The sequence below is a fragment of the Dromiciops gliroides genome, chromosome 2, assembly GCF_019393635.1.
Source record: "Dromiciops gliroides isolate mDroGli1 chromosome 2, mDroGli1.pri, whole genome shotgun sequence".
Classification (NCBI taxonomy): Eukaryota; Metazoa; Chordata; class Mammalia; order Microbiotheria; family Microbiotheriidae; genus Dromiciops; species Dromiciops gliroides.
The window spans coordinates 568,521,715-568,542,913 of NC_057862.1; the positions used below are offsets into that span (position 1 = coordinate 568,521,715).

General features: G+C 35.9%; 1 protein-coding gene across 1 annotated transcript in view; it reads right to left on the reverse strand.

Annotated features, from left to right (window-relative positions):
* The window catches only part of BTBD3 (BTB domain containing 3), a 54,230-nt gene that overhangs the window by 12,872 nt on the left and 20,159 nt on the right, over positions 1-21,199 (reverse strand). The window lies entirely within an intron of this gene.

Sequence of the window (21,199 nt, forward strand, 5' to 3'; positions counted from 1 at the left end):
TTCTATATTCTTAACATGCTTATTTGTAAAGAGGAGCTGATGAGGAGGATAATTTAATCTTATACCCATATTTATTTTGATTACCTCACTGGTTCATTCAAAGCACAAGCCATTTTCTATCTCCATGTATCTCACTGTTAACTCTTCTCTCCTCCTTTGTTCCTTATTATACCATCCTTATGAATAAATAACCTACTAAAGATCATACAAAATGAAGCAGTAGGGGCAGCTAGGTGGCGCAGTGGATAGAGCACCGGCCCTGGAGTCAGGAATACCTGAGTTCAAATCCGGCCTCAGACACTTAACACTTACTAGCTGTGTGACCCTGGGCAAGTTACTTAACCCCAATTGCCTCACTAATAAAAAAATAATAATAAAAAAAAAGAAGCAGTCATATATCATGAGTTCCTTCATTTCCCATCTTCCACACTAAAACTTATTTCTATCCTTACCTATCATCCTCTCTATTCTCCTGCTTTAAGAGAATGAGGTGGGCCCTTTTCCTTGCCAAGACCAGCCCATCCATTTGTACCCTTGATTCCATACCTTGCCATTTTACGAAACCTTAATCCATTCATCATTTATTCTCTTACATCTTTACAATCTTTCCTGTGACCTGCCTAAATATTCTTAGGGCTCTCTTATGCTAACACACACACATATGTGCACACAAATGCCCCTTTCTTATCCTGGAATCCATCTGAATGTCTTGTATCTCTCCTCTTCTTACTGTTAGACTTCCAGAAATAGCAGTTTATGTGATTTGTTGCTTCCATTTCCTCAATATCCACTTGTTCAAACTTGCAAGGGCTTCAGAACCCACCACTTCCTAAAAACTCCTAACTTCAAGACATCAGTGACCTCAACTGCCTAATCCAAAGGCAGGGTCTGATCAGACCTCATGTTCTCAATCTCTACCTTCTTGAGAGTTCCTCTTCCTTTGGTTTCCATGATACTCTTCTTTCCTGGTTCTCTTCCTACTGGTCTGACCACTCCTCCATCATTTTTGCTAGTTCACTTTCTTTTTCCTTATCCTCTGTCCACAACCTCAAATTCCCATAAGGAGTCATCAGATAAATGGGATTAAACAGCAGGTGACCAGAGTTAAAAATTGCTAATGTCTCTTCAGTCTTTTAATTGTGATAAGTTGAACTCATACTTTTTGATTTACCTGACTCCTTTGGAAATTAAGCACTGAATTGTACAGCCTAAAACCTTCAGTTCTGTCTCTTGTCAGCCTTTTTTGGATCTTGCTGAGAGTTTGTGATTTTTGAGTTTGCTATCTCTGATACTGCTTTCAATCTCTTCCTCCTTTTAGCTGCTTGGTCTGTTCACCTAATTTCAAGTCTGTACCATCTTGCCTACCCCTATATAAGCAGGGACATCTATGTATCCTCACTGCTACCCCTCTATAGCCCATAGATCTGACCCTATCATGAAGCTAGATATAATCCCTAAGTGTATGTATTCAACCCTCTTCTCCCTGTATTCTTTTTCTTGACCATCTACTTTTCATATTTTTGATAATCATTTTTATGTAGATGACTAACAAATTAATTAAACCAACCTTAGTCTGTGAGTCCCACATTTCCAATTGCCTACAGGACACTGATCATCAGATGTTCTACCAGTATCTCTAACTTAACATGGCCAAAATATGAATTCATCACATCCCCTCTAAAATCTGACTATCCCCCTTCAATTCTCTATTTTTGTTGGTGGCATCATGTTTCCAATCACTATGTTCAAAATTTTAGTATTTTTGATTCTTCCCTTTTTCCCCTCACCCATACATCTCATCAACTGCCAAATTTTTGAATCTACATCCGCCAATGTTTCTCAGACTGGTCCTCTACATTCTACTTACACTACCTTATTTTAAGCCCTTATGACTTCTCACTTGAACTACTGCAATAACCTTACAGCCATCCCTGTTGACAGTCCTAAGTCTACTCTTTTCCCAATGTATCCTTCCCAAAGCTGCCAAAATACCATCACTCCTCTACTCAAAAACATGGTTATGTATAATATAAAATATTAACTCCTTAGCCTGAGATTTAACGTTCTGCACATTCTGCTTCCAACCTACCTTCTCAGCTTTATTTCACTCCATTCTTGTCATATACTCGACATTACAAATAAAGCTGAATTTGACCTGCTCTTATCCCTGTACAGTCACTCAGGTGACATCCTACATGACTAAGATGTAGTTTCTTCCTCATTGTTCCCTTATGAAATCCAATTCTTCCTTGAAAGTCCAGTTAAGGTAACATCTCCTGCAATGTTTTTCCTGATGTTTCAAGCTAGAATGTGGTGTCCCTCCTCATATTTCTTGAAGTATGTGGTTTAAACTTCCCCTCTGCCAAAATCACAGTCTAGTCTATAACATAACTTATTTGGTACATGTCTCATCCCTACATTTGACTCATCTTTGTATCTCTGGTACCTAGAAATATGCTTTAAACACCTATAGTACTTAATGTCAAGTTTAATTGAAATTTTCCTAGATAAGTAGAGTCTCCTATTTCCACCATCACCATTGCTAGAGCAGTTTGTTAGAGCTACTACAAGAAACAGTAGTAGTTTCTGTCTTTCTTGGCCCAGTGACTCATGGATAAAACCACAACCTTTGACTCAAACTTTTCTACTATTATTTGAAAGAGACTGAGTACAGCAGCTTATTTACTAGAACAAAACAAACATTCAGAGTTTAGATACAAATGTAAACAAGGGCAATTTCAGATGAGGCCTTCAATAAAAAGCCACATAAATATCAAGAACTTAAATCAACTACTCTGAAAGTATATTATCTACCAGTATTTAAGACATTTCAGTAAGTAAAGAAAAATATGTGAATCCTGTCTTAGCTTTGCATAAGAAAAACAGAGAATAATACTTTACTTAGCCAGAGGTTTCTTACATATGGTAAATACATATTGCAACTCTGCTGAATAAAACTGGGCCAATTCAAATAATATGTATACATTTAAAAAACCTGAAGGAAACAAGCAAAGGTCTCTAAGCACCAGTGCCTTATGTTCAGAGGAGAAGTCCTCAGACCTTTTCTCACTCATTTCTTACCTAAGAAGTAACTCTTAGAGGCTCAAAGGTACCATCTAGATGGGATCTCAGAGGTCAAATCATCCAACCCCTGTCATTTTACATATGAGGAGGGACAGCTAGATGGCGAAGTGGAGAGAGTGCTGGCCGTGGAGTCAAGAAGACCAGAGTTCAAATCTCACATCAGACACTTACTAGCTGTGTGACCCTAAGCAAGACTGAACCCCAATTACCTTAAAACATATGGGGCCATTTCCAGTGGTCCTGATATATATCATGCTATTGGACCCAGATAGATCTAGAGGAGAGAGTGAGGTTGATGACCTTGCACAGACCTCTCTCACTTAAAAATTCAATTCAGTGAAAGTCATGACATCACCCCTGATGTCACGGTCCTCTTTGGGAACAAAGAACAAACAAAAACATGTAAGGAAATGGGAGGCCCAGTAAACGACTTGCCCAATGAAACCTCTAGGGGGTAAATAGCAAAGCTTAAAGTTAAGTCTGGATCTCTTTCCAGTGTACCAATCTTAACAAGGTTATTTTGTTTGAAAACCCATATCATATTAGAACATGGTATGGTGGAAAGGACAATCAGTCTTGCAGTCAACTCAACAAATTCTTTATTTACTTCTGTCAGTTAGTTGCTGTATATCTCACATCAAACCCCTTAAATTCTCTGAGCCTCATTTTCCTCATCTGTACAATGGCAATTGATGTCTATACAATGTCACTCTATAGTTTGTCCTTAAGTATCTATGCATGGGACACTACAAATGGTCAATGATTTGGGCCTGGAATTGAACAAGCCAACACTTTTTAAGTGTCTAAGGCAACTGCGTTGAGTGCTGGGGATACCCAAAACAAAAACAAAGGTAAAAAACAGTCCTGCTTTCAAGGAACTCACAGCCTAATGGGGGAGACCACACGCAAATAGCTCTGTACAAGATACAGAGATGGTAAATTGGCAATAATCTCAGAAGGAAACCATGAGTATTAAGGGAGAATGAAGAAAGGCTTCTTGCAGAAGGTAGGTCATGAGCTGAAACCTGCAGGAAGCAAGGGAAGCTGGGAGGCAAAGATGAGGAGAATTCCAGGCTTAGGGGTACGTCAATAAAAATGTCTGGATTCAAGAGATGGAGTGTCATGTATGAGCAACAGCAAAGAGGACAGTGTTCCTTGGTCACTGAATATGTGGAAGAGAACACATGAAAGGGCTGTAGTTTCTTGAATGCTATCTCATCAAAGAACAAACCTCTAGCAAATCCTACCAAGGAAGACCTGGTGACATATAGCTAAAGTACAGCCCGCCTACAGTCAGGGAAGCTTACTTATCCCCAGATTATCTACTAAATCATGAATTTTTTCATTACGGCGAATTCTCAAGAACCATTACTAACTCGTAAAATGCCAATAATCATTATCAATGGAAAAAAAAACCCCACACAAACAGAAATCACAGACACTTTAGGAAATGAATTAAAGTTTTTCTTGGAGAGCCTAGAGAAAAATGAGAAATTACTATATCCGGAAAGAGGAAGAAAATGTTAGTAAGTAAGGGTGGAAAAACATGTTATTCACTACCATCATAAAATAAGATAAATAGATAGAATACACAGCATACAACTTTAGAGCTAGAATACACACACACATACATATATATTTTAGTATATCTATTCAAACTTTATTTTATAGATAAGAAAAATAAAGTCCAGAGAGATCAAGTAATCCTTATTTCTGAAAACTTTCCAGGGGAGCAAACTACTTCTCAAATACACTTTAGAAAAGTTATTAAAGATAAATCTAAAAATAGTTAAATGGCTAGACTGAAAAAAAAAATGGCCATTAATAGTTCATTGTCAATTTGTAAGGAAGTATGCCCCTGAGACATTTGTTAAACTTGCACTAACATTTTTTGCTAATGCCTTGGATAAAAAACTATATGGTGCACTTCTCAAAAGTGCAGTGCACAACTGGGAAGAACGGAGCCAGTATCCAAAATAATCTTGACAATCTCACTGAACTGAATCTAATAAGATGAAACTGAATATGGATAAATGACAAGTCAAAAATCTGTTTAGGAAAAAATTCAACTGAACAAGTACAAAGTGGGAGACATCATTAGATGACAATTTAAGTAAACAGTGGAATACAGCAGCCAAAAAGCCAAAGTAAGATTACATTAAGAGAAGCATAATTTCCAGGGGTAAAGATGTGAAAGTCCATTTGTACTCTATCCTAGTGATACTATACTGTGAGCACTATTTGGTTTATAAGTACCACATTTTTAGGAAAGACGTGGAAAAACTGGAGAATATCTAAAATGGTGAAAAACTTTAGGTTCATTTCCTCTAAGTAGCAGCTGAAGAAACCATGGATATTTAGGCTGAAGAAGAAAAGATTTGATGGAAACTTGACAAGTGTCTTCAAGAACTGGAAGGAACTGTTTATGTTTAACAGAAACTTAAACTAGTTCTATTTGTCTCCTAAATCAAAAGTAGGAGAAGGGGGAAAAAGTTGTAAAGAGACAAATATAAGCTAGATGTCAGGGGGGAAAATCTCATTCAATTTAAGTTAAAGAAAAGGGGAATAGGAGATTGGAAGAAAATGAAGGGAAAGAGAGGAAATACAAGCAGAGGCTAGATGACCCATCATCAGGTATACTTCACAGGGATTCTTTTATTGGGGTCTGGGTTGGGCTATGTGGCCACTAAAGTTCCTTCCAATTCTGAAGTTTTGAGATTTTGTGAAGGGCTATATACTTGGAAGGCTATATAATGATATAAATTTACAAGATCCTAGAAGATCTAAAAGATAGGAAACATAAAAAGAAGAAAAAGAAAACTATTTACTTTCATTGAAAAATCTTTATGTAACCTTAAGAATACCTGAAAAGTACTGTGACCAACTTAAAAACATTAAACACATGAAAGATGATAAGTCATGTTAGAAATCAAGAGTTATAGGACCCTATAGAGCTAATACTTTATACTTTTTCTGCACTGTCAAAATTGGGTTTAAGGAGAAGAGGGGAGAGAGGAAGCCTGCAAGCTAAAGTAAATTGAACTTAATGTTATCTATATTATATCTAGATTTTAAGGGGCTTTTTTTTTGTATAATCACTATATTATTTTTCTTCCCCCTCCTCACACTTGTAACGATTGGAATGACGGCACCTGCTGGATACTTACTGTAGAAGAGTTCTGCCCATGAAGCGAAGGTCTTTGAGGGCAAGACCAGGAGTCTTTTCTTTGGGAGGAGGAAGGAAGAGACTGGTGCTGACTCTGGTGCTCTTTCCTCTGGACTCTGGTGGAGAGCGGAGCTAGAAATGTGCTCTCCCTTTAATAGATAGGAATCTAGGCCTTTTTCTCTCTCTTTACCAAATTCTTATTCTCCTTAATAAATGCCTAAAAGTTTAACTCTTGCTAAAGCTTATAATTTATTGGCGACCACTCATTAGATATTTTAGACAGTTTAGCTAGAATTTTAGCCCTTAACAGATGGCTGACCACGAAGAGGAAAGCTAAACCTCAGTCTTCTTCTGATCTTCTGGTTGGGTAAGAAATTTCCCCTCCCTCTCCCTTTAACTGCTAAGTACTGGCGTACTGGCTGTGTTTTCCTTTAAAATTTTTCGAATGGACCTTTTAAACTCCCTAATTACCCTATTTTTGATTTTAGTCTGTTTAACCAGACAAATGGGAGATAAGATCATGTTAATGCTTTGTTTTTGTGGATTTTCTATTTTTCTTTTTATTTTTGTTAAAAGAGCCAGCAACTTACTCGCACAAGGAAATATCTCTCCCTCTCCCAACCATGCTTTTTCAGAGAAACCTGAAGAGATTCCTGCAGCTTTTCCCAGTTCTAACACTAATTGTTGCTCTAATTTTGCATGCCTGGAGGCAATGACCCACCCTCTAGAAGCTTTTAATCCCCTAGCACCTGGAGGCAAAGTGGGGGAAGAGGAATCCAGACCTGAGTTCAAAATCAAGTCTGATTCAAATTGCGCTGGTCCCTCCCCCCCTCTCCAGACTCCACCCTCTACTCCTCCCATGGCCAAGCCCATTGCTTCCCAGGCCTGGGAAGTCCAGAGATCTAATGCTCATGCGCAACTTTCTCTAACTACATTTGCAGCTTCAGGCTCAGCCCTTCCCCAGCCTGGCTGTGCTTCTGAGACAACTTTAGAAAACCCTTTAAATTCCAGATATGCTCGATTTGTTCATAATTTTGCTAACCTGCTTTTGTCTTTAATTAGTAATCTTATAAAGCGTTTGTATGGTGAAAAGCCCGACAGACAATATAGAGGGGTTAAAGAAGAAAAACTTAAGCTGAATAAGAATGACAATCATCACCATAGTTCAAGACTCCGCTTCTTTTGCCATGGAAGGGTACATATTTTACAGAAATGTAGAAGTAAGCAGCAAGGTATTGATATGAGTATTGGGGATTTTAGATATCGGAATCAAAAGTGTTCTGAATTCACTCAGAGTATTAATGTCAGTTCAGAGGTTACATAGGATTTCTATGCTATTATATATACATTTTGAAATTAATGGTATGGGTTTATTTTCATAGAGATTTTCAGGCTTTTGAGATTGTGTCTTATACTTAGTTTTTAAAACAAGGAGAATATTTGTAAAAGCTTTTTATAGTTGTGATCAAGTTTATATTTTATAAGACTCATTAATATTAAGTTCATATTCATTTAGATTTCCCTAGTTTGAATTTCATTGTCTTTTATTGTTCCATGTGTATTTTCTTCTATTCATTTATCTAATTTTGAAAAAATTGCAAGATGGTTTTGATTTCATAATGCAATGTTAATTCTAGGAGTATTGTGCTCCCATATTCTGAGTTGTTTGTTTTTATTATTTTTTCTCAACTGATTATTTGATCAAACTCTTTAAAGCATTTCCCTGGCAAATTGGTTGCCATGGCAAGTGTAAATTGATTCTAGAAGTATTATTTTTGATAAGCATATTCCAAAAAAAAAAAAAAGAGGGGAACATTTGTAAAAGTTTTCTTTTTTCAAAAAAAAAAAGTTTTCTTTGAGATTCTGTTGTGCTTTAACTTGTATTTAAATATGTTCTGATTTTTCACAAAAGTAATTGTATACTAAGTAAAAAAAAGAGATATTATTTGAAATTGTTGCATAACTATATATTGTGTTCTGAGTCAAGATGTATTCACATTTTTTGCAATCATTTATTATCCTCAATTTTTAAATCCATATGAGACTTGGATTATGGGAACTTATCATTTAAGACACTAATTACCTTTATTCTGAGTTATCAGATGCCAGTTGGCCAAGATGCCATCCAATCACAAGAGTAATACAAGCAAGAGCAGACACTGAACTGTCACATGAGGGGAGACATGCATGAAGTCAAGGTATGGCCGAGAGAACGGCTTTTGACAAATGTTGAGGTTGGATTCTCTTGGTTTAATATTTTATTTTATTTTTCCCCACAATATTGTACAGATGGCTGGAAGTATTCATCCCACCCATCTCACTTCTACACCTGGCTTCTATGCTCCCTCCTATATGCCTGATGCCATGGACATCTCAATCCCATGCATCTGATTAAGTCTGACTAAGTTTTTTCCAATATGTTCGGTGGCATGGACATGTATTCCATCCACCTATTTTAAGCCTGGCATACTGTATGAGCAGTACATATTGCTCAAGTGTGGGAATGCTCATATCCCATCATTTCTCTGTTCTTTTATGGTAACCCCCATAATTATCTCAGGTGTCATGATAAATACAGTGTTGAATTTGGCCTTGACACCTGTTACCAATTATATTAGATTTTTTAATTTCTCATAACGGCATGAGGATAATTAGGCAGATGATGCAAAAAGTGATGAAACAAAGATAAAAAAATTATTTTTAATAATTAATATCGCAGCAATTGTCTTCTCAATTACCCTCCATAAGGGGGGGACTATAGTAATATTATAATTTTAAAGAATGGTTCAATTTTTGTTTTATTATATGTTTCATGTGTAACAACTAAGATTCTGAATTCCCTTAGACATGTTTTTGAAAACTTTCATTGTTTGATTTGATTATTGACAAAGCTATTTTAAAGTTGTGTTAAGCTCAATTTTGTAGGAAATTTCCTGGCTGATTACCAGCATCCACACATCAACCCCTGAAAAGACTTCCATTCCACGACTACACCTAGAGGACATCTGAGAAAAGACTTTCAGAGACTTTAAATGAACAGTTTTGATTTGTTGTTTTTGTTGTTTTTTTCTCTTTCTGTTATAATATACACCATCTGTAACATGTATTCTCTGCAGAGGCCCTCCCTTTGCAAGACTAACGTCAAAGCGTCGGTTCATGAGGACAAAAAAAAAATCGCCCCTCTGGACAAAACTTTCCTCTCTTCCTTTTCTATATTGTCGTTCACATATTATTAGTTAGCAATAGTTATTATATTCTTTTTACGTTCCATCAAGGAAACATTTTGTTTCTTGAGGAACAACAGGGGGGACTGTAACGATTGGAATGACGGCACCTGCTGGATACTTACTGTAGAAGAGTTCTGCCCATGAAGCGAAGGTCTTTGAGGGCAAGACCAGGAGTCTTTTCTTTGGGAGGAAGTGACGCGGACTAGTGGGAGGAGGAAGGAAGAGACTGGCGCTGACTCTGGCGCTCTTTCCTCTGGACTCTGGTGGAGAGCGGAGCTAGAAATGTGCTCTCCCTTTAATAGATAGGAATCTAGGCCTTTTTCTCTCTCTTTACCAAATTCTTATTCTCCTTAATAAATGCTTAAAAGTTTAACTCTTGCTAAAGCTTATAATTTATTGGCGACCACTCATTAGATATTTTAGACAGTTTAGCTAGAATTTTAGCCCTTAACACACTGCCAGGAATAATGATTTTCATGGTTGCTTCAAGGGTATGTTTTTAATAGCTAATGAAATAATTTCCCAAATGAATTTAAATTTTTATGAATATGAGTTTCTCTACCAGAAAAAAATATTATTTAAAAGCCACAAAGTATCTAGTTCAAACAACTGAGTATTTATTTGGGTACTGCCTACTCCTAATTTGATAAAGAAGTTGGGCAACAGAGATGAATATGGTATCTTTTTTGGTTGTTTCTCTAATCTCAATTTCTAGGGCAAATGGAGAAATCTGGATGCCTAGTTTAAAAAAAGTGAAATTGAAAATATTAATTGTGATTTTGAAAAAATCAGTCATAGAACTGCCATGACTAATATCAATGACCTGGGACACAATTTTATAGAACTTAAATATAACTGAATAATATTCATTATGACAAGTTCAAGATATATATCTTCAAGGACAGATGATGCTTTGTATGAAAAGCAGTATAATATGGGAGAAAAAAAATAGCCCTGGAATGGACCTCATGTTTCCTCATCTGAAAAAAGGGGAGGTGGACCATTGACTGCTAAAATACCTTTCCAAAAGAAGCAGCATGATAGGCAGCATGTTAGACAGAGCACTGAGCCCAGAGTCAGGTAGACATGAATTCAAATCTATCTTCAGACACTGACTAACCTGTGACCTGGGCAAGTCACTTAATCTGTTTACTTCAGTTTACTCGAATGTAAAATGAGGTTAATAACAGCATCTACCTAACAGGGTTGTGAACATCAAAGTAAGATAATATCTGTAAAGCATTTAGCCCAGTGGCTGCCACATAACAGATGCTATTTATTCCCTTCCTCCTTTTCACGTCTCAATCTTTTAATACTAAATTCTGATTCTGTTACTTATCATGTGACTTTGGACAAGTTGCTTCATTCCTCTGAGTTTCAGTTTCCTCATCTGTAATAAGGAACAACTAACAGTCATCCAACCTACCTACCTCATAGGGCTGTTTTAAGAATCAACTAAAAACAAAATAAGAATTAACTGAGATGATGCAGACATATGAAAGATTTTTTTTTTTTGTGGGGCAATGAGGGATAAGTAACTTGCCCAGGATCACACAGCTAATAAGTGTCTGAAAGTACTTTTTAATTAAAAAAGTGCTATAGAAATACTTTAATAAATTTTTTTAAATAGCTAAAATAAAAGAAACATAAAATCCCAAATCAGTATCAATTTTTTTCATCCCTCCTTTTTTTTTTATAAACAAACCTCAAGTAGAAATTACTGTTGAGGTTACCACAATCTTCACCATTCCCCAGGCTTGCAACCAAATTGTCTTCCTCAACTCACTCTCTCTCTCTCTCACTCACTCACCACATCCAATCTGCTGCACCAAGGTCTATTAATTTTACCTTCATAACATCTATCACATTCATCCTGATCTCTCCTGACACTGCCACCATCCTGCTATAAGTCTTCATCGCCTCATGCCTGGACCATTGCAACGGCCTGATGTTTGGTCTCCTTGACACAAGTCTCTCTCTATTCCAGTCAATCTTCCATGTAGGTATCAAAGTGATCTTCCTAAAGTATAAGACTGACTATTTCACCCCTATATTCAACAAACTCCAATGGATCCCTATCATAATAAGAGCTAACAACAGCTAACATTTATGTAGTGTTTATATGTGCTTAATTACTGACATTTTAAAAAAATGGATGTTTTGGAACAATAAGTTTTTATTTATGTTTGCTTCTGTTATTTCTATTCTCTGAAAGTAAAAGTTTAAAACAGAGCACTGATGACATCAGAATCAATACTCAAGTAATAAATATATTTGGAGTAGACACAAAAAAATTCAAAACTTAGCATGGGAAAATTCAGCAAAGAACTTACCTGCCATGTTCTATGGGTACATTCCCCTAAAAATAAACATTAATTTTAATAATAAAAATAAAGGATCCCATCTAACAGTGTTTAAGAAAAGGGATATTATCAATAACTCAGAAATAAGATTCACCTCAATGGGAGACTTCCCAAGGCCTATGTTTACTCTTAGAATTTTTCTCCATCTATTAGCTTGACCATCATTTCAACTGAAATCCTCCTGCATTTGGGAACTAAAGGTGTTTTCAATTTCATCCTGGTGAGATTATTTCATTAAGAGCAACAGAATCTTTAGATGTCTACGGCAATATATCAGCATGGCACCAAGTCTTAAAATTTAGCCTATTGTGTGGTTGCCACTATTTCTGCATCATACACAAGCAAAATTTTAAAAAATAACAAAATCAGCTATGAAGTCCTAAAGCATTTCAGTCTACTATCACCACAATTTATAGGGGTCATATACTTGACTCTGAAATAAGATGACTGATAGCCTTACAAAGTCCAACCTTTATATAGGCTGCCTTTATAAACTGCAAAAGTAAAGGATTCTTTAAGAGTTATATCTGCAAAGGTCAGCAAGATATCTATTCTGCAATCCTGTCTAGTCTGCATATTGTCAATTCAACAAGGAAACAAACTACAGGTAGAGATGGATTATAAGTGATATAAAAATATATAGAAGCAAAAAAGGAAGAGATCCACAGATAGAATGAAAGTTGGAAAACAGATCTACTATGGTTTCAACCAATTAATTAGATGCTGACAACTGAGATTCAAATACCCTACTAAGCTGAGAACTCAATGGTAAATTTATCACAACTCGATTTTGATTCGCTGCACATGTCTGTAGATGATAGCAAGCATCCTAAATAGCTACAACATAGTGAGATGAATTCAGGTTAGAAAGGCAGTACTACTGAATGAAAAGAAATATAGCAAGAATCTGCTAAAATGCAATATCTAATGGTCTGAAGAAAGACAATAGTAGAGGATAGCAATCTGATATACAGCAATCAGTAGCAAAGTAATTCATTCTGACCAAGGCAAAAAAAAAAAAAAAAATCACTGTAAAGAGCGAAAAAAAGCAAGAAAAATGGCCTATATATTTTCATAAATTTGAAACCACGATCAAGAGGAAAATATCCTATTCTGGGAAACAAGACCCAGCATATAATGAGCACTAAATAAATATTTTCAGAATTGTCAAACTGATTTTTACCCCTGGCTCTACCGCTAACCATCTGAGTGATCTTTTTAAGACACTTGAATCCTGTGTACCTTGATTTCCTCATCTGTCAAGCAGAGAAAAAATTTGTGCTACATAACAGTTATTTTGAGGATCTAAAAGAAGAACGTATACAAGAGCACTGGAAAAGTTAGAAGCTTTTTTTGTACAGCTTCCACTTTACAAAATATAAGGTTTGATTATTCATTCCACTATAATAAAAACAACAGCAATGTTACCTTTAATACAAAAGACAGTGGTGATATAAACAGAACATAATGAGACAGTAAATAAAGTCACCCTGCAATATGGTCTACAAATGGTGGAACCTGCTAGAGGCTTATTTTCCCAATGAATCATCTCTTCCTCCTACTGTGCAAAATAAGACCTAGAAAAAATGGTTGTGGAGTGTTGGATTGTTTGTTTTTCTTTCCAATTTGGAAAAATGCCTTAATGTGTTGAGTGCTTATGAAAACTCATGAAAGGCAGGGATCATGACTTTAAATAATTAGTATTATTCTAAATCGAATCTAACATGATGCCACTGCCACTGGGTTACTCAACTATATAATGGTCTGAACACAGTTTTCCTGGACACCAACGCATATTTAAAACACCAATTTCAATTTAATAAAAATTAGTTATTGGGGCAGCTAGGTGGCGCGGTGGATAGAGCACCGGCCCTGGATTCAGGAGGACCTGAGTTCAAATCTGGCCTCAGATACTTAACACTAGCTGTGTGACCCTGGGCAAGTCACTTAACCCCAATTGCCTCACACCAAAAAACAAAAAACAAAAAAATAAAATAAAAAAATAAAAATTAGTGATTGAATAACTGCTGTGAAATCATTTGAATTAAATCATATTGCTGCAGAAGTGCTTCTGAAAAGTCTGCTAATTATAAATGATTCTTAGATTTGTGAAGTGCTTCATATACATTATGTTTGGTTCTGGATTCCATACTTCAGGAAAGAAACTGACAAGCTGGAGAATATTTAGAAGAGATCAGGATGGTAAAGGGCCAAGAGTTCATGGTATATTAAGATCAGCTCGTGAGAGGTGATGGGCAGGTTGGATTTTGGAGAAGCCTGGAGAGAGTTGGATGGACTGGTGCTGGGTGAGGTGAGTGAAGCCAAGAGGGCATTGTGCACAGTGGCAGCGGCACTGTGTGGTGGACTTGGCTCTTCAAAGAGATACAATGATCCAGGACAATTCCAGGGAACTCATGGTGGAAAATGTTCTCCACATCCAGAGGGGAGAATTATGGATTCTGAATGCAGATTGAACCACTGTTTCTACTTTTTGATTGTTTCTTTTTTCTCTTTTGAGGTTTTCCCTTGTGTTCTGATTCTTCCTTTTCAGCGTGGCTGGTGAAGAGATATGTTTAATGTGATTGAACATGTATGGCCTGTATCGGATTGCTTTCTGCCTTGGGGAGGGGGTAGGGAAGGGAGGGAGGGAGGGAGGGAGAAAAGTTTGAAGCTAGACATCTTATGAAGACAGATATTAAGTACTGTCTTTACATGTGGCTGGAAAATAATAAAATGCTTTTATGATAAAAAAATAAAAGATCAGCTGAAGAAAATAAAGGTCCTTAACCAGAAAACAGAAGACCAAGGAGGTAGAGTCCTGGATGTTACTGTCCAATTATTTGAAGGCCTGTGATGTAGAGAAGGGATTAGTGTTCTAATCCCTCTTGCAGACAGTAGTGCCACAAGCAATAGGAAAAATTTGAAAAGACTTGATGTAAGGAAAAACTTCCTAAAAAGTAGAGCTATCCACAACTGAAATGGTATGCCTTAGGAGATAGTAGGGTCCTCCTCACTGTATGTATTCAGATAAATCCTAGATAATGACCTTGTCAAGAAGATTCTTTTTCTTGAAAAGAATGGGACTAGTTGGCCACTAAAGTCCCTTGCAGTTCTAAAGTTCTGGGAGTCTGTTATCTCATGAGCTCTTCACAAGTAAGACTGTGACATAAGTACTACAGCTACCCCCATTTTTCAGATGAGAAATTTGAGACTTAGAAGTTAAATAATGTGTTTTAGCGTCACACAACTAAGATGTGTCTGTGGAAAGATTCCTGACTACAAAGACCTGTATTTTATCCCCTACACCATGCTACTTTTATGCAATATGTATAGCTAACTTATACTTTAAATAAATTGGTATAATTTTTATTTAGGGGAATCTTGTGAAAAATTTTGTAAAGTGGAATGTAGTCTTCTGTAAAAGGAAATACTCAAGCCCTAATTTTTTTACATAATTTTAGTTTCATATATAAAAGGTTATACAAGGGGCATCGAGGTGGCACAATAGATAAAGCACCGGCCCTGGATTCACGAGAACCTGGGTTCAAATCCAGCCTCAGACACTTGACACTTACTACCTGTGTGACCCTGGGCAAGTCATTTAACCCTCATTGCCCCACCAAAAAAAAAAAAAAAGGTTATACAGATTGAGATAGAACAGTATAAGGTTGAGCATAAATTCTGCAATTTTTAGTTATGACTGCTTTACATTCTAATTTGATGACATAATATACTATTCATTTTTATTCAAGCAAGGGTAAGGAATCTTCTTTATAAGCTGGTCATCAACTACCCCTTGGAATATAGAATTCTGACTGAAATAGATTAGAATAATTGCACTTTTACCATATTGTTGAATGAGAGAGTATACAATCTCAATTCTCAACTGGTGCTGCTACTATGACAACTGTTCGTATGGCAAAAATTCCAGATATATATGCCAACATAGGAATTTCCACTGATTAAATTTGTAAAGACCTACTATCATCCTCATATTCCTAATGAAATTTTATGATACATAACTACAAATTCATAGCCACCATTAAGTCATGGAGAGTTACACTTGTCAAAAATATTCCATCAAACAATATAAATTTATAAATGCTTCAAATCTTTACATACTAAATACAGTGCAAAATTATTATATCGATATAATTATCTCTTATTTCCATATAAATAAGTCTACATAAAATATTATGCTAAGAATATAAACAAGGCTCATCAACATGTAAGACTAATCACATATAATACTATGTTTTCATGCTCTGTCTCTACATGCTTCAAAGATACAGATTTTTGTCAAAGAAAAAAAACAATCCTTTCCCTCCTAAAACTATCAGAGAAGACTGGAAATTAGGCTGCACTGGTGGCAATAAAATTACAAATTAGCACTTACACCCTATCAAAAATTCTGTAATGAATAACTTCCAACCTACATTTACTTCATAAACACTCTCAGAAAAGTCTGAAACTTTAGTTGATTAGTGGACAATAGAATTTTTGATTACCCAAAGGCAGAAAGTATTTACTTCACAGATATTTTAGGCTTTAGGTAATGAAAGTGACTACTTCTGTCACCACAAGACAGTATCCAATAATCTCACCTTAATGGTAAAACCTCAGGAATGCTCATTAAGAAAAATCAAGCAATGGTCAGTTTCTTATCTAGGAGATAAAGGGATCCCTCATTTCTACCCATTTTCTCCATAGAGGATATGAGTTAATGGATATATGAAATGTACAAATCAATGTTCTCAGTTGTACAACTGGGTGTCTGGAAAGAAATGTTACTTTTGTGAGTTCAGACTCTTCATCTATAAAATGAGGGTGGTGGATTAGATGACCTCTATAGTGATTTCCAGTTTTAGATTTATGATTCTATGATATCTCCTTCAAATCTCAATTTTAATAAGGCCTTAGTTCATAAAACCACAGATAATCCCTCTGTAAAAGGGGTTGTTGTGGGAATGGAATGAGCCTGCAATATTAAAATGCTATACAAATGCCAGCTATTATAATCAAAATTTGAAATATTGATTCAAAACAACCTGGATTATAAATTCTCTCTTCCATGGAGACATAAGTGATACTCATCCACCAGCTGAAATGATGTCCCATTTCCTCTGAACTCTTATTAGCATTTCATGTGTAGCACTGTTATGTACTTACTATACATCCCACCTTGTACTACAAAGTTTTTTGTAACTATGTCTTGTCTCCCTTAGTATATACAATAAACTCAGTCACACATGAGGGTGTGTTTCTTATTCATCTCCCTCAGCACATAGGACAGTACCTTGAACATACTTGAAAACAATTTGAGTACTTTCTCCCATAAACCCTCCAGAAGAGTTTACCCCAAATGCTGGGCATCTACCTTTAAGCTTCAACATTATGTGGGCATTAATGAAGCATACTGGCTGTGCTTTACAATCAGTCCACTTCCTTATACCTATCCAGCACTTATATGATTTTAAAATGAAGAAGCTTTGGATATTAAAATGTAACAGGATAGATTTGGGGCAGGCAAAATTATAATAAATTTTCAAGTTTTTTTTTTAATTTACCTAAAATTACTTTAAAAAACTAACAGAAAAACAAACATAGAAGTCACTAATATCAGGCTTTGACCAAATCTACCCAAGATCTAGGAAGCCAGATAAGTTTATTATAAACAAGCCAAATTAGTGCCAAGTGTGGTGGCACACACCTGCAAGCCCTATTATTGGGGTAGGCTGAGGCTGGTGAATGGAGCTCAGGATTTCTGAGCTGCAGAAAAATAAAAACAAACAATTGCATGTCCACACTGTCTGGCACCAATATGGTTGTGATAACTGTAAACTTTACATTGTCTGATGTTATAGTTATAATGATAGGATTCAAATGTGGAGTCACTTAAGCAAAGACAAAGTTTGTACTGTTCCACTTGCTTTTATTTATGCTAACTCTGTGTCAGGGAGATAATGCTCATAGCTTTTGATTGGAAGAAACTTCTGACCAGCTGCAGGGGTCTTAAGGCACTCCTCCTGCTGCCTTTGAAAGCCAAATCATACCATACCCTAGTTTTGGTCCCAATAAAGAAACTCCCTCTACTCAAACCTGATAAGTGACTCCAGAAACATTTCTATCATATATGGGTCTGATTAGGAACGTCCCTCCCACATTTGTTACTAATTTATCTGTTTTCAACCAAACCTATTCTTAGGGTATATAATTTTGCCACTTAAACCACAATTTTGGATGTGTTTCTTTCCCAACACATCTCCTTCCCCTTGCACTGGTTAAGTTTCTTGAGTCACTGGGGACAAACCTCTTTCTGTTTATATTGTCATGTACTTTGTAAAACTTTTCTTTGCTTTCTTCCTGCACCACATAATAAAGGTCTTTTTTATATTAGCTTACCAGGTACCAATTTTCTGCAAATTCTTAAACTCAGGTCTTGGCTTTAACCTTAGCCTTGAAGCCAAATAAAGTAATGGTGAGTCCTGAAAGAAAGAAAACCACCAGAATGCCTATGGCACTTAATAAAGGTTTACTGACTGAATGAAGCAACTAAATTAAAGAACATAGCTGGTCAAAGTTTCCTAGATGATCAACTGGATGGGCCTACAAGTGACCACAGTACTTTCAACCTGGTTAAGATAGGAAGATCCAGTCTCTAAATGAATGAATTAATCCAAATCAAATCAAATGGTGAAACATGTTTTGATCTAGTCCCTTGCTCTTCTTCCCATCCAAGAAAAGAGTACATAAGAACAGAACACTTGAGGACTATACTACAAGCCAACCAAAACCATATTAGATTAATTTCCTTCTTAAACCTACAAGAATAAGATAGAAAACTGCCAAGAGGAGACATCTCTGGGAAAGTAGTTTTAACTTTGTATGTGTGTCACAGAAGACCCTTTGGCATTCTGGTGAAGCTTATAAACCTCTTTTTACAATAATGTTTTTGAATGTATAAAATTTATAGGATTACAAAGGAAATCAATTATACTGAAATAGTTATTCAAATATTTTATTTAAAAAGTTCACGGGCCTCATGTTAAGAACTTCTGCTATAGAGGATTTACTTCTCCTGAGCAAAGAAGATGTGTTGAGAAAAGAATAATTTTGTGGTCAAAGGAAAAGGGAAAATGATCACTTCTATTACCAAAAAAATGGCGTTGAGAGATAGGAATAACTGGACCATCACAGAGGAAAGTCCTCTTCAGCTACCAGTGAAATTTTTGTGAACTGAAGAAGCTAGAATAGAGCTCCTTTCCATAAAAAGTAAGTTGGGGGCAGCTAGGTGGCGCAGTGGATAGAGCACCGGCCCTGGATTCAGGAGAACCTGAGTTCAAATCCAGCCTCAAACACTTAATACTTACTAGCTGTGTGACCCTGGGCAAGTCACTTAACCCCAATTGCCTCACTAAAAAAAAAAAAAAAAAACTAAAAAAAAAAAAAGTAAGTTGTGATTTTGCAGGGATTCTCAAACTTATTTTGTTATAGAACAACACTACTTGCTATGAGGAATCATGGAACACTGCAGGTTTAATTTGGCAACAAAAAAGAGTTCTCTTGCATTTGGCACACCATACTCATTATCCAGGCCTTGGAAAGCCTTACCTCTTCTCCCCACCCTTTCACCATCTTCTGTACTTCCCTAGGACTCAAAAAGCAGGCAGCAAAGTGTATTTTAATTTGTTTGGACTCTGATAGGTCATAACATTAATTGTAAGTTCAAAAGGAATTGAATTTATGGTCAAATGGGGTAGTTCATAATTCATAAAACTTTAAATGATTACATAGAAAGCAAGATTTCATATGCCATGACATACCCTTTGAAGGCCAATGGAATAAAGGGTTCTTGATACAAAAATGACACAGCCATTTAGATTTCTTTCCCTGCCCACAGTTTTCTTACCTGGCTGAGAGCCAACAGGCTTCTAGGACCCTAGGGGGGTTTTAGCTATTTGGGCTCCAAGTTGGTGGCAAAGGTGGTTGATATCTCGGGTACAGGAGGAAAAGGCAAAAACAAGAAGCCCTTCTCAGAATCCTTGACATATATTTAAACTCAAGCCCCAGCAGAAGCTATAGTCAGTGGTACCTTACCTCATTTGCTTGAAATAAGCTTTAATACAAAACTTACATATTCATGTTTTTTTGATTAAATAATTTTAAAATGCTAGGGCCCATGATGAAATTTCTAGTTGCCAAAGCAAGCTGATGCTTGGTATTTAAGAACTAGAAAAGCTTGATTTACCACCCACCCTCATTTCATTTACTCAATGTATCTAACTAAAATGAAGTTTATTTATTTTAGACAAACTCAGGAGAAAAACTAAAAATACAAGGTCTACATTGGATTAAAATGAGCAAATTCTCTGACAAAAAAATAAATCATAAGACATTTCAGGGCATTTCACACTCAATTCCTAAAATAACAACTTGTACATCTGATAATAGATAGTAGAAAAAAAAAAACAAAAATAAACCCCTAAACTAAGACACTGTGTAAAATTTCATTCTGTAACAAAATTTTAAAGTAGAATTAAAAGTCTATGACAAAGAGAGGGTTATTATAGAAATCAGCTTCTGGCTAAAACTCAAAAAGCTAAAGCTGTTCTGATTTTAAGTCCAAATTAAAGAAGCATATTTTATGCTGCTTTTAATTAGCTTTATATTAGAAAATTTCCTAAGTCGGTTATGAAGGATGCTATATAAAGGCATATTGTACTATAAATGTTGGCATAACCTTAACCACACTGGTGCCATTATAACTAAACTATTTACAGCTCTACTTCAATTGGATTCAAGAAATATATTATTTGGCACTGAGAAAGTATTTCCTATGTTTAATTTCACATGCTGTTGCAACAGAAATAATTTCAGTATGGTCTACATTTACATTTACCTTAGCCACAATCTAATTTAAGAGAAAAAAGCAAGCAAAATTACATATTAATATTTCTAACAGGATTTTATTTGTTAAAAATCAAGGTTTTCATATACATACAAGTTGACATAAATAATGGAATCTGATAGTCTGTCCACCCAATAAAACATAAGCTCCTTCAGGGCAAGGTTTTTTCTGTACTAGTTCCTAGTACTATTACTTATAACTATATAACCTTAGACAAGTTGCTTCACAGATATATGTCTCAATTTTCTCATCTGTAAAATGGCTATAACAATAATTTTATAATTATATAAATGCTAGTTAGGATTAATAATTTTCTTAGACACATGCTAATATTCCAATGGCTCTATGATCTCATCAATGTGAATATTCCCTCCAATGTTGCAACTTTTAACCTACCCATGCCTGCTCATCCTATGTGACTTTTGCTGATGTTCTTCCAAAAACCTGTCAC